The 9,932-nt window shown below is 43.0% G+C and overlaps 1 long non-coding RNA gene across 2 annotated transcripts; it reads left to right on the top strand.

The window, feature by feature from the left end:
• The first annotated feature begins 228 nt into the window (after window positions 1–228).
• On the top strand, window positions 229–9,712 carry LOC110493925. Of its 2 annotated transcripts, XR_005036985.1 has the most exons (14): window positions 229–957; window positions 1,431–1,576; window positions 1,917–2,049; window positions 2,650–2,799; window positions 2,903–3,039; window positions 3,182–3,280; window positions 3,411–3,490; window positions 3,661–3,911; window positions 4,345–4,426; window positions 5,179–5,314; window positions 5,400–5,750; window positions 6,116–6,422; window positions 8,486–8,604; window positions 8,735–9,712. It is a non-coding gene; the product is annotated as an uncharacterized LOC110493925 (long non-coding RNA). The 2 variants fall into 2 exon arrangements; XR_005036986.1 differs by lacking the exons at window positions 1,917–2,049; window positions 2,650–2,799.
• The last annotated feature ends 220 nt before the right edge of the window (window positions 9,713–9,932 follow it).

Genomic DNA, 9,932 nt, shown 5'->3' with positions numbered 1-9,932 from the left:
TCTACAATATTGTATGTATACTGCAGAACTTTGCTTTCAATAAAACATATTTGATAATTGAACTCTATATTTTAAACAATTCTAGATTGGGTTGCCAGACGGTGGTGTCATACATGACCGATGACATCACAATGTCACAATAAACATCACATCACATCACAATAAATAGACATCACATCACAATAAAGCCAATTTGAAAAATGATGTAATGTGGATCAGTCTTAATTGGTTATCGACATGGCTTGTTTCTGCTGGTGCAAAAAGGTATGAAATCAGGTCATTTAATCAATTAACAACTACTTCAATTCTGGAGTAGTATTTTTCTCTTAGACCTAGTGAGAAGAATGAAGTAAAAGTAGATTCTGATGGACGAATACATAAAAAGTGTACATGAAATGTATATGAAGTTCAGCTTTTGCAAATGTCACTCAATGTAACTTTCTCTATACTGTGTTATTTGAGGTTGAGGATAGATAGTTAAGTTCCTCTAATTTAGGCCTACCTGTTCCTATTAATATGACCCCCCCCACACACATTTTTTTTTCTACATTGGCTGGGGATCGGGGAAAAATTATTTTGAACTTACACATATTCTTGTCAACAGAAAAAACAGCAGAAAGCCAATTCAATTGATGTGGAGCAGAAGACAAGAAATAAGAAGAGGAGTAGCACTTCCTCCCCCTCTCCAATTCCAACTGACCGTTCTGAACGGAATGCCTCCGCCACCTCTGACCCCTCACCCTCTGACCAACTCTCCTCCCTCTATCCACCTCTCTCTCCTGTTAACTGTTCCTCTCAGCCTTGCTCTCCTGCTAAACAGCCCTCTCTCCCCAGGTCACCTGCCAAACACCCTTCCCCAGTGAAATTCTCTCCAGTGGTGTCCTGCCCTAATTCTCCCTCTCCTACCAACCCCCTGGACGGTCATGGAGACACCAGCCAAGAGGGCGCAACAGTCAGGTAATTCAAACAAAAATAAAACAAGTACAGTGCCATCCTAGAGTCCCCTTGAAGAGTTGGCTTTAGAGCTACAAGACTAGGGCCAGTGTTAATCAAGAGTATGAGCGCTAATCTAGGATCAGGTCCTCTCTATCCATAATAATCTGATTTATTATGATCTGAAAGGAAAAACTGATCCTAGATCAAACTCCTACTCTGAGACGCTTGATAACACAGTCCCAGAAAGTTACTTTCCTCAAACTGTAGTTTTAGGCTCTTCTAATCACATCTAGTGGATAAATAGAATACTAACCTATTGCCCTGGTCTACTTAGTACACTGCATTTATATGGACATCAAAACATGCATGACTACTCGGACTGTGTTTATAGTACAGTGTAGTATTTACGAGAGATACTGTGTAGAGTGATACTATCTCTGCTTTGAAAGCTTTACACCTGTTTCTCTCCTTCCTTCATACCTCTGTCTCTTCAGGACCACTCTATCCCAAGGCCCCAGAGGTCAGGCTCAGGTGCCAGAAGCCAGACTCTTCCCAGGGCCAGCTCAGCCACCAGAAGGTCAGAGGAGACCCAGGGGGCCAGAGGAGAACCGGGGGCCCTGGTCAACATGGAACTTCTTGGGTAAACCAAAACACACTGCAAATGCAACCACAACACAATGCAGATGCATTGAAAATAAGCTCTTTATTGTTTAGAGGTCAATGTCTGATATACTATGGGTCTTACTATCAAGCAAGTCCGTTTTATTAGATATTTATAAACCCATGAATTATGTTCATCTTGGTCTAAAGGACATCCACTTCTTTGTGTACTCATAGAGTGACATAGAACTTATCCCTGACCAAGATGGCTGCCATTGTCAGCACTTTCTAGAGTTATGAAGGTTTATGACATAGGCCACTCAATGTTTCTAGGATATTGTATCTCTATGTGTGTACTGATGGCTGGTTCTTCTTCACAGGTTGCCTAACATTGGCAACACTTGCTTCTTAAACGCCACCCTGCAGTGCCTCCTGGTCCTGCCTTCCTTCTCAAAGGAAATCCTACGCCAGGAACAACTCTGGAGCTCCTCCCCCTTTCTCCAACCTGCTCAGGTAAGGGAAGGCTCAAAAGCAGACACACCCGCACCCACCCATTATTTGTGTTCATAAATTCAAGGAGGGACACACTCTTCATGCCACTTCTATAGAAAGTGGCATGTAGCAGGTTAGGAAAGCATTTTTGCTAACCTTTTCCCTAACCTTAACCACTTCATATTCCGCTGCATTTATTTATTTATTTCCATTTTTGTTTTGTTTTCGGGAATCTTCATAACCCAGAGGAACAACAATGACACAATGATTATGATGTAGATATTTGTAGGCCAATGTGGAAACTGTAGAATGACTACATTACCCATACAGGTCATTGACTGAACATTCCACATTAGTATGGGACATTTGGTAGCTTTTAAAATGCTCTGGAAATGAGAGCAGTATCCAAACCAAATATCTTAGGAGAATAAACAACATTTTTGTTTTGCTTCATTGTCAGTCCTCAAAGGTGATATTGCATTGAATCGAATTAATAATTTCTAATGATGGGGTGCCACTAGATATAAAATATATGGATATACTCATCTGCCTCTTCAGCCGTAAGCCAGTAGGTTGACACCATCCAGTCAGCTGCTAATTTACTCTCTTTCTCCCCTACAGGTGTCTGTCTGATGTGCACCGTTCGGGTCTACCTGACAGTGGCGCAAACCAGGCCTCAAAAGCAGACCTCATGTGGAGGTGTCAAGTACTCCTCATGTCAAGTACTCCTTGTCGGGATATGATTTGAAGTATCTGGGGGACACGCAACAGGTAACTGAGGCACTACTCTCTTCTGAACATGCACTCTTTTTGCAGGGGTTCATTTTCTCTCAATAATTAGATTTTATCTTGGTATTTTTCTTTCTCATCATAGGACGCACACGAGTTACTTGTGAATATGCTGTGCCAGCTGAAGGAGGAGGGCATGATACTGAAGACACTCGGGGTGAACTATACCTGCCCTGTTTCCCAGCTGGAGTTCCAGCTTGTCTCAGTGCGCACATGTACCAGGTAAGAGCTCCCATTGGTTGTAATGTATCTACTGGTAACATGATCTTTCTTCAAATGATATTACAAAACACATGGCATAACATTGCAAAGACCTGAAACAGAAACCTGATGCATTTTTCTTCTCTTTGTCCTGCTTCTGAAGCTGTGGGCGTGAGTCGTCCACCAGAGAGGACTACAATCACCTCTCATTGGACTCAGCTCTGAGTGCACCTTGCTAAGCAGCCTAGCACTCACTTTCAAAGTCAGCACGTAGGGTTTAGCCCTGGGTGTAGAGACTAACACCCAGGGCAAGCTGCCCACTGTCTCAGAATACGGTATCTTATTATTGTAGTGGTGTCACTCATTTTGTAATGCTTTTGTTTCTAACCCAGGGAGAAAAGGTTGAATTCACATGTGCGGGCTGCAAGGGCCTCCACGCCTCAAAGGTGGAGCAGTTCCACACACTGCCTCTGTGAGTTGCCCCTTTATAACCTCTCATAGAACTGGCAGTATTTAATGAAATGTGTGGTCATTGTGTCCTGAGCATTAGATTGTAGGACTTAGGGATGAGCACCACCAAACAAATTTCACTCATCTGTTATTTGTTGACTGGTTTCATTGTCTGTCTCTGTCTCTGGGCAGTGTGCTGGTTCTGCATCTGAAGAGGTTTGGAGGACCTGGGGGGTTGGAGAAGCTGGAGGCTCCTCTTTTGTTTCCTTCAGAGCTGAGGCTCTCCAACTTCTGTGGGGACACGGTGCCACCCCTGCACAGTGCCAGCCCACAGGCCCTCACCAACCAGACCCCCAATATCCAGGTGTCCATCCCCCAGACCCTCGCCAGCCAAGTCCCCAACCCACTCGGAGAGGCCAAATATAGCGCCATCTGCTGTTCAGGTAGGTCATGGCATCACAACTTTATTCTTGTTCCAACACCACACAAGCCACCCACTCCCAAAACGGTCCTGCAGACAAAGAAGCTAGAAGCTGCAAATTAAAATGTTTCTCAGACATCTTCATTGATGTACGGAAGCTGTTTTAGACCAGAGCAATTCAGACAAGCGACCACGTTTTCACAGCTCTTTATATGTATATTTGACCCCTCAGATTCAAATGACCAGGACCTAGGGAAAGTGCTGTGGACAGCCTCAGTGGTGAGGAGAGACAGAGAGTGAAACCAGTGAAATATAAGTTATGACAGAACACTGAGATAGTTATGAGGAGTGCATGATATAGTAGACCTGCAGTAGACGAGTAGTGTAGTGGACTGTAGACAGTGTGGTGGACTGTAGGGGAAATGAGAATCCAATGATCACGTGTTTTCTTACAGAAGCTGCAGCCAGTGAAGTCAGTGATTGGCTACTACCAGCTGACTGGCGTAGTCTCTCATTTGGGAGGCTCCGCAAACTCCGGTAAGTAAATACCTTAAAACACACACATGCAGATAAACAGTACATATGGCATAGGCTGAATCCCAAATCACTCCTTTCTCCTCGACTTTCAATTTGCGTATTCACGTGCGCCTCTGCCGTTTAAACAAGTATCCCAAAGCTGAGGGAGTGAAAATGATCGAGGGTTGAAGGCCGGGGATAATAATAATTTGTAGACTGCAAATTGACCGTAAGAAGCCCAAACAGATATCATATATTTGACTAATTTCAAACCTTGCTTACATTTGTGTACAGTCACGTATATCTCTTTATTGTGCGTAGGAAGACTTTGGATCAGATTTCCAAAATGAAAATCACTTGGAACTGATTTGCTGGTGTTTTTACAGTCTTTTAACAATTACAATTGTTTGCTCATAAAACATGGGGTGGGCCAAATAAAATCACCTGTGGGCCAAATTCATCCGACGGACCGCCAGTTGGGGAACCCTGGTGTAGGGGATAATTAGACCCTCCGATAGCCTCTTACACCAAGCGAGCAAGGCTTCAGAGCGAAGTGCCATCCCGACAAGCACTGCTATATGTTTAGAGTTTGCGCAATTTAATTCAAAGGAATGGGGAGGCATGCCACGTGTATGTGTTTATCTCTGATTTCCAAACTTGACACTTGTAACAGATAAAATACCTTCCAAATGAACTGTTTAACTGTTATAACACACTCCATTACCCACAAGAGCCTGACCCTTGACCTCGAGTCTGTCTTCTTTGTTCCACAGGGCACTACATTAGTGACATCTTGAATGCCAGTGGAAACTGGTTCTGCTGTAATGACAGCCAAGTGTCAATGTCCAATGAAGCCACTGTGCTGAGGACCAGAGCCCGGAGTGCTTACCTGCTTTTCTATATGTTCAGGTACTGCTTACTCTCTTCATCTATATTCTTGTGTTGCTATATATGTGTACTGTATGTACAGTAAGTGGTTCCTTTCACCCTTCAGGGCAGGAGAGCCTTAGGCCCCAGCACACAGGGCCTAACAGGGCCACCAGCACCAGCCTTAACAGGGGCAGCACCTGGACCAGCCTCCACACACCAAGCTCAGCCTCAAAAGCCTCAGCCCAGACTCAACAGGGGTTGTGCCAGGCCTAGACTAAATACCCTCAGCCCAGCTTCAACAAGGGTAGTCCCAGGCCCAGCCTCAACATCCTTAGACCTTCCTCAACAGGGGCAGCACCAGGCCCAGCTTTAACACCCCCAGCCCTGCCTCAACAGGGGCAGCACCAAGCCCAGCTTCAACACTCCCTGCTCAGCCTCAACAAGGGGGGTGGGGGTGTTATGATCACTACTGGCTGTAAGTGAACAAGTAATGCGCGTTTGGGGCAATACTGGATGTATCCAAGGCTCAGCCAGTCGTTCACATAACAACAGGATGTGGCACGTGACTGAAGAGAGATGAGACAATCTCTGTGCATTATACCGCCTCCAATGTTCTAATTTACTTCCTTCAGGGTTGATGACTTCCTGCAGCGATTTCTGCTATTGTTTTTATCATTAGCTTGATAGCTATCTAACTGTTGTTGATGCATTTCTGACTGAAATAGTTTGCAATGGCTACGTTTAAATTACAGCCCCGCGAATGAGGTGCTAATGAGAGTGACTTTGTTGAAGGAAAAATTGGGGAGCGACAATTCCTAAAAATAGGTTTTGTTCCTACAGTCTTCTCATGGAACTGGCACAATGAAAAGAGACCTGGTGTTTGAGAAAGAAGACTGAAACCTCCTGCTCCGACTGAGGAGGATGAAGAACAAGGTGCACTGCCTATGGACTGTGCCACCTCTGATCAGGTCCAGACACATGATTACTGTGCAGCCCTGAACCCGCAGCCCTGGACACGGCCCTAATGGCAAATCATGAGCACGTAAGAGAAATTGAGGAGCTTCGAGCCAAGCTGGAGAAACTGACCGCCCAACACGGCTTTGGTGCGATTTTCTGGTTCTGACGAGGATATGCGTTTTTACACAAGGTACAGTAACGATTTATTGTTATCCAGCATTACTATTGTTTTATTTACTATGAATTATTATTATTATCCCAAAGTCCATCTTACCTTTAAGAACGTGTTCATTGTTATTTAAAACTAGGCTAGCGTATCTTAGCGTAAGTAGGCACATTGAATGCACAGTTGAAGTCGGAAGTTTAAATACACCTTACATTTACATTTACATTTACAAATACATTTAAACTCAGTTTTTCACAAATCCTGACATTTAATCCTAGTAAAAATTCCCAGTCTTAGGTCAGTTAGGATCATCACTTTATTTTAAGAATGTCAAATGTCAGAATAATAGGAGAGAGAATTATTTATTTAAGCTTTTATTTCTTTCATCAAATTATCAGTTGGTCATAAGTTTACACTCAATTAGTATTTGGTTGCATTGCCTTTAAATTATTTAACTTGGGTCAAATGTTTCGGGTAGCCTTCCACAACAAGTTGGGTGAATTTTGGCCCATTTCTGCTGACAGAGCTGGTGTAACTGAGTCAGTTTTGTTGGCCTCCTAGCTTGCACACACTTTTTCTGTTCTGCCCACAAATGTTCTATAGGATTAAGGTCAGGGCTTTGTGATTGCCACTCCAATACCTTGACGTTGTTGTCGTTAAGCCATTTTGCCACAACTTTGGCAGTATGCTTGGGGTCATCAAGACCCATTTGCAACCAAGCTTTAACTTCTTGACTGATGTCTTGAGATGTTGCTTCAATATATCCACATAATTTTCCTTTCCTCATGATGCCATCTATTTTGTGAAGTGCACCAGTTCCTCCTGCATAAAAGCACTCCCACAACATGATTCTGCCACCCCCGTGCTTCACGGTTGTGACGGTGTTCTTTGCCTTGCAAGCCTCCCCCTTTTTCCTCCAAACATAACGATGGTCATTATGGCCAAACAGTTATATTTTTGATTCATCAGACCAGAGGACATTTCTCCAAAAAGTACGATCTTTGTCCCCTTGTGCGTTGCAAACTGTAGTCTGGCTTTTTTATGGCGGTTTTGGAGCAGTGGCATCTTCCTTGCTGAGCGGCCTTTCAGGTTATGTCGATATAGGACTCGGTTTACTGTGTGTATAGATACTTTTGTAACTGTTTCCTCCAGCATCTTCACAAGGTCCTTTGCTGTTGTTCTGGGATTGATTTACACTTTTCACACCAAAGTACGTTCACAGAACTCGTTTCCTTCCTGAGCGGTATGACGGCTGCGTGGTCCCATGGTGTTTATACTTACGTACTATTGTTTGTACAAATGAACGTGGTACCTTCAGGCATTTGGAAATTGCTCCCAAGGAGTAACCAGACTTATGGAGGTCTACAATTTTTTTTCTGAGATCTTGGCTGATTTCTTTTGATTTTCCCATGAAGTCAAGCAAAGAGGCACTGAGATTGAAGGTAGGCCTTGAAATATTTCCACAAATACACCTCCAATTGACTCAAATGATGTCAATTAGCCTATCAGAAGTTTCTAAAGCCATGTAATAATTTTCTAGATTTTATCAAGCTGTTTAAAGGCACAGTCAACTTCATGTATGTAAACTTCAGACCCACTGTAATTGTGATACAGTGAGTTATAAGTGAAATATTCTGTCTGTAAACAATTGTTGGAAAAATGTATTGTGTTATGCACAAAGTAGATGTCCTAACCGACTTGCCAAAACTATAGTTTGTTAACAAGAAATTTGTGGAGTGGTTGAAAAACGAGTTTCAATGACTCCAACCTAAGTGTATGTAAACTTCCGACTTCAACTGTAAATTGTCTTTACATTAGATTTCAGTTAACCCCCAAAAATGCTCCCAGGTCGTCACTGCAAATAAGATTTGGTTCTTAGTCCACTTCCCAGGTTAACTAATGGAACATTTAAAACAAATTCACTGCTGTGATGATAGCTGCTATGAATTACAGTAGAATTGCAGTAACAAGTAAAACAGGCTACAATAGCAGCTTGGTCATGTCTAGTGCTACTTGATGCTTAGAGAAGATGGGCAATAATAGTAATGAGCTTTTTTGGTATTCAAATACTCTGGGTCTGTCTTTAGATTTGCAATCTACACTCACCTGATGGCCTTCTGGCACTTGACTGAGCGGGCAGCAGAGACCACGTTTATAAGTCACAAGCACCAATCCATCTGAAACAAGTGTTACTCGAAGAAAACCGGTAAGGGACAACTTCATTAAATACTTAGAATATTATTTGATCTTACTGTAATTTCAAAACATGATTTACTTTTTGTTATGGACCGAATATAAGGACTATATTGTACTAAAACATTTTTCTTTACGTTCAGACACTGCCATCAATCGACGAGTTCTTCTTGTTTATGACTCATCTGTCGCTGGGTCTGAAGCAGAAGGATTTGGCCCATTGGTAGTGAGATTATCATCTCTTGGGCCAACTTCCTCTACTGTCTGCTTTTGGATCAGCACGGATATGGATCCCCAGGGAAACCATCAAAGCCCACCTGCCACCCGAGTTCAAGGACTATCCAGACACCCAGGTAGTGATCGACTGCACTGAACTCCGCTGCCAGACAACATCTTCACTACTACTGCAGAGTGAGGTGTTTTCTTCCTACAAGTCACACTGTACCTTTAAGGGCATGTTGGGAATGTCACCACATGGAGCTGTCACTTTTATGTCATCGTTGTGTGCTGGATCTGTGATTGACAAGGAGATCTTCAAGCAGTCTGGAATTATTTCCTTACTCCCCCATGACATGGCCATTATGGTGGATAAGGGCTTTCTCGTAGATGACATTGTTCCGTGCAAGGTCTACCGGCCAGCATTTCTGTCAAGACGCACACAGATGCCAGCGCATGAGGTTAGGGAGACCCAATCCATTGCCAGGCTGAGAGTACATGTTGAAAATGATCTGCAGAGTAAAGGAGCACAAGCTGTTTGACACAGTCATCCCCCTGACCATCTCAGGCAGCATCAACCAATTATTTGCCTGTTGGTCAACTATCAAAACGGACCTTTTGTCAGAGCATGGGCCAAGCCAGTGTAAAATTTACATGTGTTTATTTGGTAGTAGCAAAATAATAATTTGTTTATCTACGACATGTTTCAATCATTTGTGTTGTAGTGAATATCAGTTTGTGTGGAGCTTGTAATTGGCTTTAATTAGGCAATGAGTTTAGGGGTGGGGGAAAGAAATCAAGTAAACACAGAATAGCCAGAATGCAAGACTGAATACAATGTTAGAGATGTGTAATTGATTAACTGAACTGTTGAACATTTGCTGAAATACATTATTTTAAACAAATATATTATACTGCAGTTTTCTTCACAAGAACATCAATACTTATTTTTCATGAAACAACTAAACTTGGCACCCATGCAGGGGATCCATTCAGGTGCGAGAGACACTTCTCTGTCTCTTTCTCTCCGCCTCTTTCTCTCTGTCTCACTTTCTCTTTCTCTCTGCCTCTTTCTCTCTGCCTCTTTCTCTGTGCCTCTTACCTGCTTTGTCTTTGTCTCTTTCT

This window comes from Oncorhynchus mykiss, chromosome 17 (genome assembly GCF_013265735.2).
Source record: "Oncorhynchus mykiss isolate Arlee chromosome 17, USDA_OmykA_1.1, whole genome shotgun sequence".
NCBI lineage: Eukaryota > Metazoa > Chordata > Actinopteri > Salmoniformes > Salmonidae > Oncorhynchus > Oncorhynchus mykiss.
The sequence above is the reverse complement of the archived record's forward strand: the minus strand, read 5'-3'. Positions and strand labels throughout refer to the sequence as shown.